This window comes from Lissotriton vulgaris, chromosome 3_2 (assembly GCF_964263255.1).
Source record: "Lissotriton vulgaris chromosome 3_2, aLisVul1.2, whole genome shotgun sequence".
NCBI classification, from domain to species: domain Eukaryota; kingdom Metazoa; phylum Chordata; class Amphibia; order Caudata; family Salamandridae; genus Lissotriton; species Lissotriton vulgaris.
Genome location: NC_141690.1, coordinates 298,822,484 through 298,840,514, shown reverse-complemented (window position 1 = coordinate 298,840,514; position 18,031 = coordinate 298,822,484). Strand labels below are relative to the sequence as shown.

The 18,031-nt window shown below is 46.6% G+C and overlaps 1 protein-coding gene and 1 pseudogene across 1 annotated transcript in view; both read left to right on the top strand.

The window, feature by feature from the left end:
• Positions 1–18,031, top strand: part of LOC147725755 (CD5 antigen-like) — a 445,735-nt gene that overhangs the window by 306,601 nt on the left and 121,103 nt on the right. The gene's annotated exons all lie outside the window — the stretch shown is intronic.
• On the top strand, positions 5,011–17,372 carry LOC147725756 (uncharacterized; annotated as a pseudogene).

Here is an 18,031-nt window from a genome sequence, read left to right as displayed (position 1 = left end):
GCAAGTGCTCCCTACTGTAAATTGTACATACGATTGGTATCCATGATTGGTGCATTGGATTTACTGTTAGTCCCTAGTAAAGTGCACGAGAGAGTGCCGGGGCTTGTAGATGCCAATACTGCTGGTGGGCCTGCAGCGCTGGTTGCGCCACCCACCGAAGCAGCCGTAAAGATGTGTCTGGGAACTGCGACCGCAGAACCCGCGTGCGGTCTCGTACTGTCACGCTAGCTGGGCAAGTGTCCCCACTTGCCAGCACCGACCCTTCCCTTGACTACATATTAGTCACCCCTATGGTAGGCCTGCGGGCAGGGTGCGTTGTAGGTTTAAGGTTGGACAAGCCCTGATGTGCGTGGCATGTCCTAGTAGTGACTTACCACGAAGACCGTATTTCACTACTGAAGGCTACCTGCTCCATTAGGCCAGACTGAGCTGCGAGGATTATTACACCCTATAATCCCCGCAGGCTCAAGGAGCATGGTAGTGAGTCAAGTTTAGTATGCCTGAACTCAGGATAATGAGATATTTCTTGTAGTCAAGTTTATTTTAGTATCCTGGGTTTGCAAATGCTACTTTTAGAAAGTTAGCATTTGCTTGCTTAACCATTTCAGCCGCCTCTGCTGGTATGTGTATCTGTCTGTCTGGGATGTGTGAGTGACAGGGCTGGAGGGATGACAGGTGGTGAATGCGCAGATTACACCTTAGTGGGAGGTAGGAGTGCCTCTTGACTCGAACTGTCACTGTGCTCGGCCACCACAATGCTGGCTCCACCCTCCTGGGGAGCGGCGGATGACTCTGCCGGCACCTGGCCCAGGAAGGGCGAAGCCCCCATCAACAAGGTACTCTGGCCACCCCTGTCTGGACAATGCTGGCTCCACCTCCTGTGGGGCGTCTGATGCGCCTGCCCCTCACACTGAAAGCAGAAGCCGGAGTACACCCGCCGGGGTACTCCAGAACTGAGAGTGGCTATGCAAAGGCCCCCCTGGCCTGCGAGAACAAAAGAATTGGCCTATAAAAGAAGGAGCTCTGCTCCTTGAAAATTAGATCCGGTTTGGGCCACAGAAGGACTCTGCCCTACGAGAAGGACCGTGAGAGACGAGGAAGGGTGCTGACTCTTGCCTGTGTCTGGTGCCTTGCTGCTGAAGGAGAGGAAGACAAAAAGACTACGAAAAGACTTTTGCTCTACTTGTGCCAAACTCTGCTAAAGAGATCTCCAAGGGCTTGCAACTGAACTTGCCCCCTGACCAGCGTCCCAGGACCAGTGGACGCTACCCCCTTGGAAGAAAGCGACTGCGGGTGCTGACCATCGCCGCAGCACTGACGGAGGAATCTCCTCCAAGGCAAAGCCATCCACCTGACCACCGTGACCGGGGCCCACAGCAACAGCGGGAGCAAAGTAAGGACCAGCCGCCGCTGGCCCGAACACCGTGACCGCAACTGCACCGGGAGCCCGAGAGCAAAGCAAAGGAGGACCCGTCCGGTCCGAGCTCTCGAGGTGACTGCATAACGAGCAGCCACTCACCTGCAAAGACGGACAGTTGCCCTACGAGGATCCGCAAAGTCGGTAGTCTGCCCGACAGCCCAGCTGTGAGCCCACAGCTGCACCGACATTTGGCTGGGTACGTCCTGCACTTGGGGACCGTACTGCCACTTGTCACCACCGCACAGCCGCCGCCTCCAAGGTCGGAGCGGACGACGAGGAGAGGACCCTGCCGCCACAGAACACCGCTGCCCCGGAAGACCAGTGACCTGCTCGGCTGAAGAGCCGCAACAATCAACGACCCCGGGAAGGCAACGCGACGTGGGACAGATCCCCTGGAAGCCGCTGACTCCACAAGAACTTTGAGTAACACCGGCCTACGGGCCTCAAGAGAACTGCATAAGAACTGTGGTAACCCGAATCAAGTAATCTGCAACCGTTTCCATAAAGTATATTGACTGTATTCACAAGCCTGCTTAAAATCTATATAAAGATATATATTTTTACAGAATACAGTCTGGTCTCGTTGTGTGGTGGGTTGGTTGTAAAGGTGTACTGTTGCAAGTGTTTAACCCTATGTGCCCCAAAGAATAGCCTGCGACTGCTTAAGCCACACTACCTAGAGGGTAAGCAGAGGTTGTCTGGAAGGTAACCCTCAGCCCTGACGAGGAAGAGAGAGTCCCTGCTTGTCGCTAGTGCTACACTGCGCCAACTAGAGCCTCCCCCTTCCTACAATCACCTATACGACTTACAACACCTCCTGACCCGCTTAACATTCAAGGACACACAGAATATGAGGTTAAGGATATTTTAGATTCCAAGTACTTAAAAGGTAAATTGAAATATTTAGTGGATTGGAAACGGTTTGGCCCAGAGGAAAGGTCCTGGGAACCTGTCAGTAACATCCATGCTCCACAACTGCTGAAACGTTTTCACTCCAGATTTCCACACAAACCAGGACCGATGAATCGGTCCTTGAGAGGGGGTACTGTCAGGATTCATCGAGTAGCCACTGTAGCTTCCTCAAGACTGTTATCCAAATCCTTGTCATGGCCCCGTTCTGCACGATCTAATGTGTGGTTCCCTTGCTCCTCTGGCAGACTGAGAAATTCCAGAGGTAATCCGAGTCATTGAACTAGAGAACTGATAAGATGGTATATAGTTCCCCTCCCTAAGATGGCCGCTCAATGTTCCATTTAGAGTATTCGATAGATGCGCCCTCTAGTGGGCTTCTGGAAGGCGCGCGCTCCTAACTGCGCACTTCAACGAAGATTCCGTTCGAGAAGCTTGTTCTAGTCGCTGCTCCGCGTCAACTATTCATGACGGGAGAATAACAGCAATTATAGAAGATATTCAGCGTGTCATAGTAATTGGGTTTACAGAGACATTTGTAAGAGAAATCCCTACCGTGCGCTCTCACAGCTCAGAGAGGCACCTCAGTCCAGACGAAGTTCCCGGCCGCTGTCCCAGAGCGGTGACAGCTGTCATCCAGATATCATAGCTGCTCTTCATGAGAAGACGTGTGTCGTGGAAGACTTGACCAGACTCGACGAAGTTGAGTATCCAACTGAAGAGATTCCAGAACTCTACAAGTAAGGTGTTACATCTTCTCGTCAAGCCAGCAAGTACAAGAACTGTATTGTCAGCATTCGTATTTACCCCCGGACATTCCCCCTTGCGTTTTTCCTTTCCTTTCCTCCCCCTTGTACCTTCCTGTATCCTTTTTGCATGCTACGGAAATTCTGTTGAACTCTTGCTTGCACATCTGACAAGAAGATCAGCTCTTCATAGAACCCCCAAGACCAAGTCTGACAAAGGGCTTCACAGGTACTAGTTCAGTCAGAGAGAGAGAGTGAGCGAGTGTGGAGAAATATTCTGGGTGAAGATTTTAATGTTCATATATGTCTTCACTGCAGGAAGCTCAGTCAGATAACATTCCACAATATAGAAGAGAGGCAAATACCTGGGCAGAAACTGGTAGGACAAGTTTTGTTTACCATTTAAGAATAGTCTGCATAGTGAAGGAAGGTTTGTGGTATATTCTCTGCTTCTTTCCCTTCTGTGTATTAGGCACCTTCAGAGTCGACGGCGAGACATATAGCAGTCACTAGAAGTAAGGGGTGCCAGTCGAAGTACAGGTATTCTCTTCTCTGTCCACTTCACCTTTCCCTGCTGCTGGTGGTCTTGCTCTTGAAGCGAGGGTACCGGTGGAAGGGTGATCGGGACATTCGTCAGTACTGCCCCTGCGAAGTGTTGGAGCACCAGGACATCGTGACACTCTGAGTGTGAACGCTGTCATGCCCCTATAGCGGACTTTCTGCATCTGGCGTGGAACTGCCCTGGAATAAACGAGTTCTGGGGAGACATTTTCTTAGAACTAGGCCAGATATTGTCATATAGCTACTTCCTTTCTATATACTGTGTTAAGTTAGCACGAGTTTATTAAATGTTTGCACGCAGTTTTTATTCTTGCTTCACTTTTGCACACGACACATAATTGTTGTTTTAGCTTTCAACCTAGAAGAGCTTCGTGATTTATTAGAGAAATAATATGTTATTGCTTTGATATCAGTTTTGTTCTGCACTCTGTCTGCACAGTAAGTGCTGAAGGCTACACAGATAACTTAACCCAGTGTTGTTGTAAGGTCTGATCCTCGCACCCCTATAGACATAACACACATGCTGCTGCCAAAATCTGGCTCTAGGCGACTTTTATATTGTTGTGCTGGACGCACAAGAACACACTTGATGTGCTTCGCATGCAGAGAGCTGGTGGAAGGTGATGTGATCCTCCTGCCACTGAGATTTTGAGGTATGGGCCCGCCCTGCTAAAACCCAAATGAGACCTTCATAGATATAAAATACTATGCTAAATAAGGAGGTTGTGAATTAGACATTGTTATTTCTATTCATTCCAGCATCTTAGTATGCTGTCTCCATTCGCTTTTTATGGACTAATAACTATGCTGATTACTGTATTGCTTATAATATGTTTGCTAGTATTATACAAGATACTGCGTTTGAGAACTGTGCATCAGTAAATAAATATTTCAAATATACACGTGTCCTCTTTGACTCCAAGTTCTGGTTTGTGATGATTGAATAACGAAAGAGTGTTCATGTGTTCCACGATTCCTGAGGTATTCTAAGTTCATGTTCTGGTCTGTCTAAACATTGGGAGTTTGTTATGACCAATGAGACACTGTAGCTAGCTCGGTAAGGGGATTTTGGGTACTGAGGTGAGTTTTGGGCCATCCTAATTCACCGAGGTTCCAGCTCTCTATGCACAGTTCTGTAGGAGAACGGAATTCCCGCTACATGGCGCCCAGACGTTGTTGGCCTTATATCATGACACTCGAGTAGTTTCTCATTCAAACCTTAACCCCTTCACTGATGTTTCCGGTGGTGTCGGAACACCTACCTATTTTTGAAATAGGTCCTATCAAGCTTGATTCTTACTAAAACGGTTTCCTTGAATTACTACCGAGTTGTGCTACAAAGTTTTCTTTGTTTTTTCTCGTTCCTGTGCTGTCATGGCCCAGCCCGTGGACATTCGGCAGCATAGTCGCATTGCGGTGCGAGATCATTTGCGGGCTTACAATGTCCCTGCTGAGGGTTTGGCTGTGATTATGGTGGTGAGTGCGGAGCATGCTTACCCTTATGAACTCTTTTATTCATGGGTGACATTTCCGGGGGTGGACTCAAATTCTGGCGTATTTCACACATACACTCCCACGGTTGTACCTAATGAGTAAACTCCGTACAGGGCACAGGAAGTACCTATTGATGTTTGGCAGCATGGCGTTTGGTTTGGTGGCGCCCTCCCCCATTCTTTAACCACTCCGAGGTTAGGTCCTTTGTCCATTCCAGGTGCTAATTGGCCTGTTTTGGCTGGATTTACTCCTCATCCTCTACACGTCACTTGTAATTTGGCTGAAATCCAACGTCTACATGTAGTCGCGATTGCCGTGATTAGAGCCTTAGTGCATTACACAAGCCGTAATCTTCCAGGTGGAGCCCCGGGGGGTGCGGCGCTTCCGGCAGGGCAGGGTGGTTTGAAAATCAGTCCTGTCATGGTCAATGCCATTATGGGCAAGAAGCCCCAGGAAAAGGATGATTTTCCTTTCTGGCTTGCCGAGAAATTTGACCAGCTGGTCGCTGTATTTCCTAATACGACTCCTGGTGAAAAACACCAGATTCTTACACTTAGTTTGCCAAAGGATTTGGCCCCTGAGCTCGTTAACTGTCAAAACTGGGGGAAGACTTTTGTGGCTGTCTATGCTCGGTGCTATGGCACCCCGTCTATGTCCGTGCTGTCTTCGGTCCTTAAACGTGTTCAAGATGATCACGGACCGGAATCTGTGGTCGAGTTAGGCATGCGCCTGTGTGGCACCTTTGATGTAGTTTGCGATCTGATCCTTGCTAATGTCAAGGGAGATGCAGTGAACTTTCAGGTTGCTAACGCGCTGGCGGTGCTTCCCGAGGCAGAGAAACCCTGACAGTTAGCGAAGATTATTGTGGTGGCTTATAAAACCGTCGGTCGCAATTGTAAGGGTGTTAAATGTTTTTCTGATAAAGATAAAAAGCAGCCCCAGGGACAACCTTCGGAAACTAATGTTCAGCCCAAGTCCAGACAACAGAATTGGCCTAATAAACAGAAACAGGGAAAGCTACCTCAACAACAACAAACACAGGTTTCTCGCCCCGCGTCTCCGTTGCCTACGCAGTCGGAACGTGTTTATGACTTGCGCGACCGCGCGACGATTAAGACTCCTGATAGATTTCGGGCTTCTGACCAACGCTCTCCTCGTTCCTTTCAGGACTCATCGGCTCCTTCAACCGGTGGTGGAGGGGGCGGCAGAGGTCGGGGTGGCCAGCAAGGACGTGACCAGCCTCGCCCGAGGAACGGTGCAGAAAAGCAGGAAGGCTCTGCGCCTAAGAGACCACAGTTTGCCAAGAAGAAAGTCGCAGCCTTAACAGCGCATCGATATGCCCCAGATAGTGAGAACGCGGCTTCGGAATCTGACGTGGGCTCTGACCTTGCTGGACAGCGCGGTGGAGATTACCATAATGAGAGAGGCGCTCCGTCCACTACTGAAGGTGGCAGCGACTGATACTTAATTTGTCATTGAAACAGCTGACACGAGAGTTGCTTCCCCTGATAGACTTTTTGAAATTGTCCTGTTAATTAAAGGTGACATAGAGCGAACCATAAAAGGGGTATTTTGGGAAAATCGTTCGTTTACATATGACGTTTTGCTTTCGGAGGCTGACTGGCCCCCACCTTTTGTGCTCGCAGCTCCGCGAGGGGAGGAGGTGATCCTCCCCAGTTTCGCGAACACAGTCTCGAAAGAGGATGCGCTGCATTTTGCTGAAGAGTGGGCTCTAGCTCTGGCACCGGCTGTGTACCACAATCAGTGAGGGTGGGATAAATTATCCCCATGCCACGAGATACCTTTGTGGTCTCAGCCGCAGCCTCAATCTCAATATCCTATAAGACGTGAAGCGAAAGCTTCCGTCACGGCAATCCTTGAACAATTTGGATATCAAGGTGTAATTGAAACGTGTGTGTCACTGATGAATAACCCTCTTTTTACTGTAAACAAGCCTGACGGTTCTTATCGTTTGGTTTTGGATTACCCGGCATTTGAACTCGCATTACCGTAACTGTGCAGTACAGAATACTCACGGCTCTGCCCTTGTAAATAGTCTTGTGCGTAAGCAGTTTAAAACCACGTTTGACATTTCTAATGGTTTTTATGCCCACCAATTGGATGCTCTGAGTTCCCAATGGACCAGTTTTACTTGCACCGGGGTCCAAAAACACTTTCGGCATTTGCCTATGGGCTACAAAATAGTCCTGGGGTTTTTTCCGACCGCATTGTCTCTCTTTTGGAGAGAATCGACCCGGATGCTTGTTCGTATGTGGATGACATATATCTCACAGACGACGAACTTTGGGAGCATCTGTGTCGAGTGAACGGGATAATTTGTACCTTTGCAAACTTAGGTTACAAATTCAACTTTGCAAAATCGCACATTGCAGAGTACACAGTGTTGTTTCTGGGCTACGAGCTTAACAATGAAGGAAAGGGATTGGCTCCTCACTTCCTGGAGAAATGCCCACAATTGCGCGCTCCAACGACACTGAAAAAATTACAGTCTTTACTGGGCTTTTTAAATTTCGGGTGAACTTACATTCCGGAATATGCCCAGCGTATCAAGCCTTTGTATGCTTTGATACAACCATATTTTACCAAATCATGCTGGCTGCCTGAGCATTCGGCTATTCTGCAGTCTTTGCAGGCTGATCTGCTCGCTTCTAAATTCTTACTGACTCGTGATAATCAGACCAACCTGGTGATAAGAATTATCCCCGGAACGGTGGGTTTCACGTACCTAACTTTTAATGAAGGAGACACAATACCTATCGCTTACAAGTCACACTTGTACACTTCGGCTGAATTGCGCTTTTCCACTGTGGAGAAAGTTTTGACGGCTGTACAGATGGCTATTCTTAAGGAACGTGCCCTGTCACAGGGAAAACGCATGTTTGTTGTTACCCCGTGTCCTGCCTTAGAGGCAGTCACAAAAGCCAGTGTACCTAATTCTAAGGCTTTGCACCCTCAGTGGATTCAATGGGCAGCGTCCTTGACATCCCAGGATGTCACGTTTATTTTTGAGGCCACATTAAGGTCGCAGGAGTACTTACAGTATGAATTCATTCATCCGGCTCCTTTAGCAATGCGACCCCTGGAGGGTTTCCATTGCATCATTTACACCGATGGTTCGGCGCAGGTTGCGCATGGCTCTAAACATGCCTACATTTCCGTATTGGCCATTGTGGTTGGTGCCATGGTGAACGATGAGTTCAATTCCAGTGTTTTGCACATGCAGACACTAGGAGACTGCTCTGCACAATTAGCAAAGCTTTGTGCTCTGATGCTTGCATTGGAGTACGCGGATCCTAGGGTGACTACTCTTGTCGTAAGTGATTCTTAATACTGTGTCCAGTCTTACAATGAGAACTTGTTCTTTTGGATTCAGAATGAATTTCGTGATTCCAAAGGTAGCACAATAAAACATAAAATGATCTGGGTCCGAGTGGCTGAGCTTAAAGAGCAATTGCCACTTGTGTTTGTGATTCATACTCTCGGCCATCAGCGCGTGGGAGTCCACGCTGTCGGTAACTCGCTTGCTGATGAAGCAGCGAAATCAGCAGTATCCAAATATTTAGTTGCAGCAGTTACACGGTCCAAAAGTAAAATAGATGACGACATCTTGGCGGTGGTCGCTGCCACTGAGAAGGGAGGTAAATATCCTGCGGGGTTCCCTTCGAAGTACACATACCACTTAAGTCCCGATAAGGTTCCTTACGTGAAAATTCCTGATGTTGGCGAACGTTTGATTCCCAACTCTGATCGCAGAGCCACTTTGATTACAGCGGCGCATGAAGGTGTGGCGTCTGCGCATGCGGGCGTCTCAGCCACTGTAACTCAGCTACAACTACGATTCTGGTGGCGGGGACTGTACAAACAGACGCGCGATTATGTCCTTCAATGTGACATTTGCCAGCAGATTAAGCCTTCAACTGCTGCGCGTCCGCCACAGACACAGTTGTACATATCTAATAAACCACTTGGATGCGTTTATTTAGATCACTGCGGTCCTTTTTCTTCTGATACTGGGTATAAGTACATCTTAGTAGCAGTTGATTCATGCACACGCTTTGTGTGGGTATGGCCCGATCGCAGCGCTGATTCACGGACTGTCATGAGAGATTTGCGTGTCTTTGTAGGGATTTTTGCCTGTGGTACCTTCCATTCGGATCAGGGTCCGGCTTTCGCCTCTAAGGCGTATAAGGATGCTATGGTTTCGTTTGGGGTCCAAGTCAAGTTTTCGTCTCCGTACAGACCTGAGGGTAATAGTGTAGTTGAACAAATGAACCGTGACTTAAAGCAATCTTTGACAGCTCGAGTTATAGGCACTGGCAGAAACTGGCTGGCCCATCTCAATGGCGTGCAGCGTGCTCTTAATAATTTCCCTAGAAGGTCTCTGGGTGGGCTGATCCCGTACGAAATGCTCTTTGGTATCAAGATGTATGTCCCTGACCTCGACGGTCTAGACTGCGTGGCCCAAGCCACGGCCTTTGATGTAGATGAACATTGCACTGTTTTGCAGAATCTACAAAAGACCAGAGACAGTCTTGCTAAGGAACATTTGCCCTCCACGTCGGATGATGCGTTGCAGATCCCGGTAGTTGGCTGGCTACCCAAAGTTGGAGAACTGGTTCGAGAGAAGATCAATAACAAGAAAGAATTTGGTCCTTCCTATTGAGCACCGGTCCCCGTTCTTGGAGTGAAGGGCACAAGAACAGTCATATTACCACCACTTCCAGGTCGTAAGGATAACAGGTTTATCTCAATTGACAATGTCAAGATACACAGGGTGGCCGATTCTTCATAGCATGACACCGGCAGTCTCCTGTTCTTCGATGGTGAGAAATCCTGTTTTGGCCATTACTGCAGCTGCTGGGCCAGAAGTGGCCCTCGAGATGCCTGTCATTTCTAGTCCTTTACTACACACTTTCCCAGTTGATAACAATGATGACCTCGACTACACCTATCCTGCTGATTTATCAATGCCTGACTTACAAACACGTTTGGCCACAGACTCAAGATTCTCTTTTGACTCTGCTTCAGTGACTTCGACAAAACCCTCATGTTGTGCAATTTATGCCTCTTTATTCAAGAAACATGTTTTAGTTCCCCCTTGGACATATATTTGGCTAATGCTTTTTTCAATTTACCTTTTTATGTCATTTGGTTTTGTGTTTTATTTTTTCCGAATCATGGATGGACACTATGTCAAAGAGAGAACAGGCATTCGGCATCTTAATGGAACTTTGGACCCCTTTTCCTCTTCGCATTCTGCACACAGGCTGAAAAGAGACTTGAACTTTGTTAACATCACAGCTTGGCCACTTCTTGATGGGATTGTGTGGGATGCAGTTAAATTTCAAATTCATGGCCCCACTGAAGTGGTTAATGTCCCAAATGTACTAAGGGTGAACATGGGGGATGTGATAAAACAAAACATACGTTCTGATGATTGGAATGTTCAGGCCGTAGAATCATTATTCTCTGATTTGAGATATTATGCTGCCTTTGATGCTGAAGATTTATATTTATAATCTGCTAATTATGGTGATTTATTTTGCTATCAACATTTTGGTAATCATTTTTTGCATAAGACAAGTTCCAGAAGGGGTACTGTAAATTACACACAGTGGGAACATTGCCCTGCACCAATACAATGCAGCTCCAGTACGTTTTTAAATAAGTACACTTACTTTACTGACTTTAATCAATCAAGTCCTGAGTCCTTTTATTTTAAGATGACACAGAAACCCATGTCCAAGGTTAGACTTACCAATACTAAATTATTGTATTCGAAGTCCTTTCTAGATAGTTTAGCTGTGGAAGGCTACGAGCTATGGAAGGAAACAATTGACCTTAAATCGGTTTGGGGTTCTAAAAGTTGGCAGGTACAAGGCACTGAGGCTTTGCACTGTGCATGTCTCATCCCGAATCATATGTTGTTTTTGAATTCTACAATTTCCCAGACAACATGCTTTGGATTGGCTACTTCAAAAAAGTTAAATACCCCGGCTATTCCTGTTTTGGAAGAATATTCAGGTTGGGATAATTACACTAAGCTTTCCATTAGAGAGGTGCAAACATTACTAAATAATGCATCCTTTAATGTATCCAATTTTGATCCAAAGGGTTGGCTGCTGTGGCACAGAAGCTCTGACTCTTGCCAGCGTCGCTTTCTGGGTTTGACTGAAGGTTTTACACAAGTCAGGCCTGATCCACGTTTTGATCCTGAACACACTGTTCAACATACTAAGTAGGCAAATTGTGTCAGAATTGGTTACAACATTCTACATCAGCTGCTGTTAAATTACATCTATCAAAGCTAACGGATGATGTAGATATTATTGACTTTATAAAAGGCCCCGCAAGCGGTAGATCTAAACGTTGGATTTATGCTGCTTACAATGAAATTTGGAAGCTTACACAAGTAGAGGCTGCTAGGTGCCTGAGAGCTATTGATCAAGCAAATTTAGAAAAAGTGCTTGCAGTTGTCGATAACAGTATTAACATGCTTTCTTCCCGCATATACACTTTGAATAACATTGTTTCTTCAGTGGTTGATATTGTAAATGATGAGGTGTCTGTTTTGTACCATGGCCAAAATCAATTGCGTTCTGTGATGCAGTTTGCGTGCACTCTGCAGACTCTTAAGTTTGGCCGTGTGCCATGGAATTACATGAACGTGTCCTCCCTCTTTTCCCCGTTTAATCTGGCTGAGGAACAGCACATGCTTTCAATGAGAGATGCATCCTTTTCCATGCTACACATTGAGAGGTTGGAATCTTTACCATTCTCTGTTGCTGAGGCCACTGATGCAACGTGGCTTATCCATGGATTAATTACATTACCATTCGCCTTATACAAATTCTCTAGTTGTATGCGATATGTTGCAATAGGACGTTATGACCCGTTAGGTGGTGCTTTCCTCCATGAAGCATGGTCTCTCCCTTTCACATATAGGTGCCTGAAGGACGGTAAGGAAGTTTATCTTAATGGGGAGGAATGCACTGAGTTCCCTGACCACTCATTAGTATGCAGACACATACAATTACATGGTTCCTGCAACCAGGAACGACCTAATCTGGCCTGTGTATTGAAAGGGACTCCTGTTCCTGCTATAGTTCCCACGTTTACACTTTTGGCTAATGGTAGTTATTTGCTATTGAACAACAAAGAATGTTGTGGTTTATTTGTCGGTATCGCTTATGTGGTAACTGTATCTGAACGTGTTGTGTGCTGCAAAAAACGTTCTGTATCCCCCTACGCATGGGAATTCAAATTCAAATTCAAATTCAAATAATCTTTATTTCGATCATATAGATCATAAAAGATGTGCAAATTAATTTCCATCATTAGACAATTAAAACATTAGGAATGTGCTATACATTTAAAAAAAAACCAATTCCCCGCACTCATGATTGCAGTCTGCTTAATAAAATAACACTTTGCTTAAAAAGAGGGCAATACGATATCAGGACTAATGTGCAAGACAATTAGAGAAAGGTATACACACAGCTATAGAGTCCTTAATTATTTTTGCGCGTAGCCGCCACATTGCCGTCAGAAATGCTGACATTACGAACACTGTCGGTGCCGATAGGTCTGTCTTAAGTACTCTGTAGGCCGGAGCATATGTTCGGAAACCCAAGTTCTTTAAATGGGGGACCAACCAGTAACTCCTCATTCTGCTATAGGCTCTACAGAACAGGACCACATGGAGATCACTTTCCAGTTTGTAATTGCAGGCTGGACACACCCCTGAGTCCAAGTAGCCGGCCCAAGATTTAGTGAAGGACCTCAAGGGAAGAGATCCATACCTCCATTGCATATAGATCTTCCGTACGAACACAGGTGTCATGCCATCTAGTACATGTTCATGGCTATATGAGTCTTTAACCTTGATGAATGTGTCGGTTAGGGATCCTTCCCGGGTGGAATTCAAAGATTTCTGGAGCATAACGCTATAGAATAAGTTAGAAAGTGCTTTTCTGGAAAGCCTTGCAGACACAATTTCCGGCTCAGACCATAGCTCTGGGACTTCGAGGGTCGTACACATATCCCTGATGTACTTTATCCAGGGGATTTTGGTGGCGTAGGTTGATCTAAGAAGTTCCTGCAGTTCATTTCTGTAGTTTTCCAGGTCCTGACTACTCCACAAGCGCCTCCAGTAGGTCAAGGGTTTAAAGCCCAATTCCTCGGTGATTGGTCGTAATGCCAAATCCATTCTTAGGGGGAGAAGCGGAGTGTTCGGGGGAAGTGCAGATAATTGTCTTATAAAATTGTTTTCTGCCACCTGTATGGTATATAACGGGATGTGTCCCCAGAGCTCACCCCCGTAAGTGATACCCCCGCGGGCTTGAGCTTTATAAATATGGATGGCAGGGACCAATGGACAAAGAGGAGGTTTTTTAGCAATTCTTGCAATGGCGCCTGCCCTCTGGACTAATTTAGTGGTTGCTTTTGTTTTGTGTGGGAGCCATGTCAGGTTCTGGTTCAGGGTTATACCGAGGTATTCTATTACATGAACCCTTTCCAGAATTGTAGTTCCCAGGCGGGGATTTGGACAGTTTTTCGGTTTGGGGTTGAGAATCATAAATTTTGTCTTTGAGGGGTTTATTTCCAGGCCCCTTTCGTTACAGAACCCCAAAAACCCATTCAGGACCCTCTGAAGCCCCATTGGCGTTTTTGACAGCAGCAGGGTGTCGTCCGCGAACATGATCGCTGGCACCCTGCTGCTGTTCAACTGTGGCGCATCAATGTTGGGGATCCCTTTCAAGTACTCTATCACCCCGTTCACAAATAGGCAGAACTGGGTCGGCGCCAATACGCAACCCTGCCTTACCCCTCTGCGAACGGGGAACCTATCCGTCAGCCTGCCCCCCTTTCCATATCTAACTCGGGCATAGTTGTCAGTGTGCAATCTGATTAAGATATGGAGAATATCTCCTGGGACACCCAACTTAGCCAGCACCTCCCACAATTTGGCCTGCGGGACTAAATCGAAGGCGGCACAAAGGTCTACAAAGACAGCGTACAGTGTCCCGCCTTGCAATCTGATTAAGATATGGAGAATATCTCCTGGGACACCCAATTTAGCCAGCACCTCCCACAATTTGGCCCGCGGGACTAAATCGAAGGCGGCACGAAGGTCTACAAAGACAGTGTACAGTGTCCCGCTATGGGAATTCAGATGTTTCCATCTGGCCGCGCATTCCAACCTTGAAAGCAGAGTTCAATGGTATGACTAGAATAAGAGCTCTTTTGTCTCAGAAAGAGGTGGCCCTGAGTTCGGCCCGAGAAACATTCGTCCTTCACATAGCTAACACACGCACAGAAGTGCAGGCGCTTTTAAATACTGATTTACCGTTACATTTCAGCGAGCTGGTTCATCAAATCTTTAATGCCTCCTCCACTTCCGCCTGGCTCACTTTTTTAAATTAGTTAGTAGTGGTCTTGTGACTTCATTTGAAAAAATATTTTGGGTCATCCCTGCTTTCTTTCATTCTCTATTTTCAAGTTTGTTTGGAGGATTCCCTGTCTTGCTGGCTTTGGCTGCAGGCGTATTGGTGATATTTTGTTTTATAAAACATGGATGCCCATCCTGCTTTGGGAGCAGAAGAGCCCCTCCGGTCACTGTTGCGCAACCGGATGCTTGATTACTATGGCACCCTGCCGCTTGCGACTTTAAGCACGGCGTTTGGATTATCGTTTCGATTTTCCTATTTCACATGTGTCCAGCCTGTGTTTCATTGCCTGAGCTGCGATTTCCACTGGGCCCTTGATTTGTGTCTCTGCTTGACGGTGTCTCCTGAAGTCGACTTTAATCATCTGATGAGCCCCGTAGTTGCTCACGAGTTGGTTTGTTCTGGCGAAAGGATTATGGCCTTGGCAGCGATGCATGGACTAATGGGTCGTTGGGATGTAATCACAGCAGCGCATGAGTTCTTGGCAAGGAGCTTTCTTGAGAACCCACCGAGTTGTCCTCTGATGTTAATAGAGGATCCTGTGAGGGAGCAACACGTATGTTCCTTCCCACTACTTAATTGGACAGTGCCTTTTTTCATGTGTGAATTTTTTTTATGTATATTTCCTACACCTATTGACTTATATTTTCAATGGTTGGAACTATTACGCTTGGCCCCTATAGGCCTATATATATTAGTTTGGAGAATAGAATTTTTCATTATTGTTGAACTCTGTTTTCAGGTTAACACCCCTTTCTAGTTCTCGCATTACATAATTTCTGACAGTGCTCTGATCATTGGGGGGGTGTCATATAGCTACTTCCTTTCTATATACTGTGTTAAGTTAGCACGAGTTTATTAAATGTTTGCACACAGTTTTTATTCTTGCTTCACTTTTGCACACGACACATAATTGTTGTTTTAGCTTTCAAACTAGAAGAGCTTTGTGATTTATTATTTATTATTTATTAGGGGTCCCTTACCGACGAAATGCAGATGGGTCAGAGACATGCTATACTGCTGTACCCAATCCCAGAATTATAGTGACCTCCTACCACCCGGTAATAGGCCTAAGAATTTCTGGGGTCTATATCAAACTTATCTATCCACCAAAGATATCGCAGACCCAGTTCGGGAGGAGACGGATAATGACGTGGAGCTGCAGGAGGAGGTAGTTGACCCTGGTGATTAAATACGCATTTCTCCACTGACAAAGGGAGGGTTGGGGAGCAACTCCAACGGCCAGGCACGAGGGACAGACGTTGCCCCCCCGGGGCAGTGGGCGGTGCTATACACACCTAAACATAGCTGCACACAGAACTAGAGGGTTACCAGCGGGATCAGGGCTTTGGGTAGTAGAGCTGGGTGGGGGAGTAGGGCGCGTGACCGGCATTAGTACTGACATGATGGGTTTGAGCACTAACCTACTTATTAATAAGACAAACAAGGAGCGGGCAGGCAGTTTGGGGGGGAGGGGAGGGGTTGTTTGGGAACGGTTTAGGCATTGTTTCACGGGTAGATTCATTTCTGGCACACACTACTACTTACGGCCTAACGCCATCAGGTACACTCAGCTTATCTCATCTCCGGGGGCAGGGGGCGGGTTGGGGGGCGTAGGCACGTTACGTAAACTGAGTCGACTGTAAGCCCTATGATGCACGCCGCCGGACCTCCAGGGTGTCGGCCTATTGGCTGTGGTTGCTTGACATATAAAATGCATTCATACTGCCCTGGTTTTCTGCCGGCCCCTTTGGGTTGTAGGCGGACAGCTGTGTGTGTTTGATGATACCCAATAAAGGTTTTTGAAAAGCAACAAAAAAATAAGTAATCAGGTAAATAACTTTTCTGCTATTACAATTAGTCAGTTTCAGTTGCTCCCACTTGGTTCCGTTGGCAAGGATCAGATGTTTACTTTTCTGTGTGAGATGGCAGCTTGCACAGTTCCCACATGGGTAGTGGCCACCCAAGCCATGTTGTGAGAGTTGTAGTTGTTGTTGTTGTTTTGGGCGTGTGTGGACCAACATGTCTCTGAGGTTTTTGCCTAGTTTGTGGGCAAACATTGGTTTCTCTAAGCTCAAAGATCCACTCGTTAGAATGCGCCAATGTTTGTTCAGTACTTTGGACACTTCGTTGGTGTGGGAGCTGTAAGTAGGCTACCTGGTCTGTTGGGATTTTGTTTTCTAACAATGCTTCCCTGTTGTTATTTCTTGCCCTTTTCATGGCTGTGTCAATAATCCTCTCCGGATATTGTCTTTTCTGCAATTTGTTTTTTAAGTCTTGTGCTTGTGCCTTGTAGTCCTTGATTTGGGTACAGTTCCGCCTTAGTCGCAGAAATTGTCTGTAGTGTAAATTTGTCCTTAAATGACGCGGATGAAAGCTGTCATATCTGAGGAGGCAGTTCCTTGCGGTAGGTTTGAAGTGTGTGGTGGTGTGTAATTTGCCATCCTCATGAAAAAGTTTAAGATCCAGGAACACCAATGTCTTGTTGGAAACTGAGTGGGTGAATCTTAAAAAACAATTCTGCAAATTCAGCCACTCCATGAATTGTGTTACCGTTTGATGGTCACCCTGCCAAATTACGAGCACATCGTCGATGTATCTCCTCCAGATGACGATGTGTTGTTTGTATGGGTTGCTGGTGTGCAGAATCTTAGTGCTTACCAAATGGTGGACATAAAGACCTGCCAGACTCGGCGCAAATGTACTGCCCATACTGGTTCCGTGGCTCTGGAGGTAAAGGGTCCCATCAAACTCAAAAAAGTTTTTAGTTAGTGCCAAAGTGATGTACTCCATTACGACACCACACGGGGTCTGGTACTTCCAGTTGGCACTGTACAGAACTTCCTCAATTATAGAAATGGTTTCATCATGAGGGAGGCTTGTGTACAGGCTTTCCACATCCAAACTTAGAAAAAGGTGGCTGCTCGGGTCAAAAGTGAGATTTTGTAACAGTTGTAGTACAGATTTAGTGTCCTTGAGGTAGGTGTTGGTCCCTTGTACCAAAGGGCGCAAAAAGGCATCAGAAAATTTTGAGAGTGGTTCCAAGATGGAGCCTATACCCGAGACAATCTGTCTGCGGGTGGCTTTTCCAGGCTCTTGTGTATCTTGGGAATACAATAGAAGTAGGGTGTTTTTGGAGTTTTCTGGATTAAAAATTCAGCTTCCTTTTTTGAGAGCCAGTTGTGTGCCAGGGCTTCCTCTACCATACCCCCGATGGTGATGCTGATCGATTCTGTTGGATCTAGGGGTAGGATGGTGTAATTGCGGTGGTCTGACAGCAACCTCAGGCACTCCTTTTTATAGGCTTCTGTTGTCTGTACCACTATTGCTCCCCCTTTGTCAGCCGGCTTGATGGTCATGTCACGATTGTTAGCCAGTTCGCGAATAGCCTCCTGTTCTCGGCGGCTGGTGTTGTTAAAGACTCGGCGATC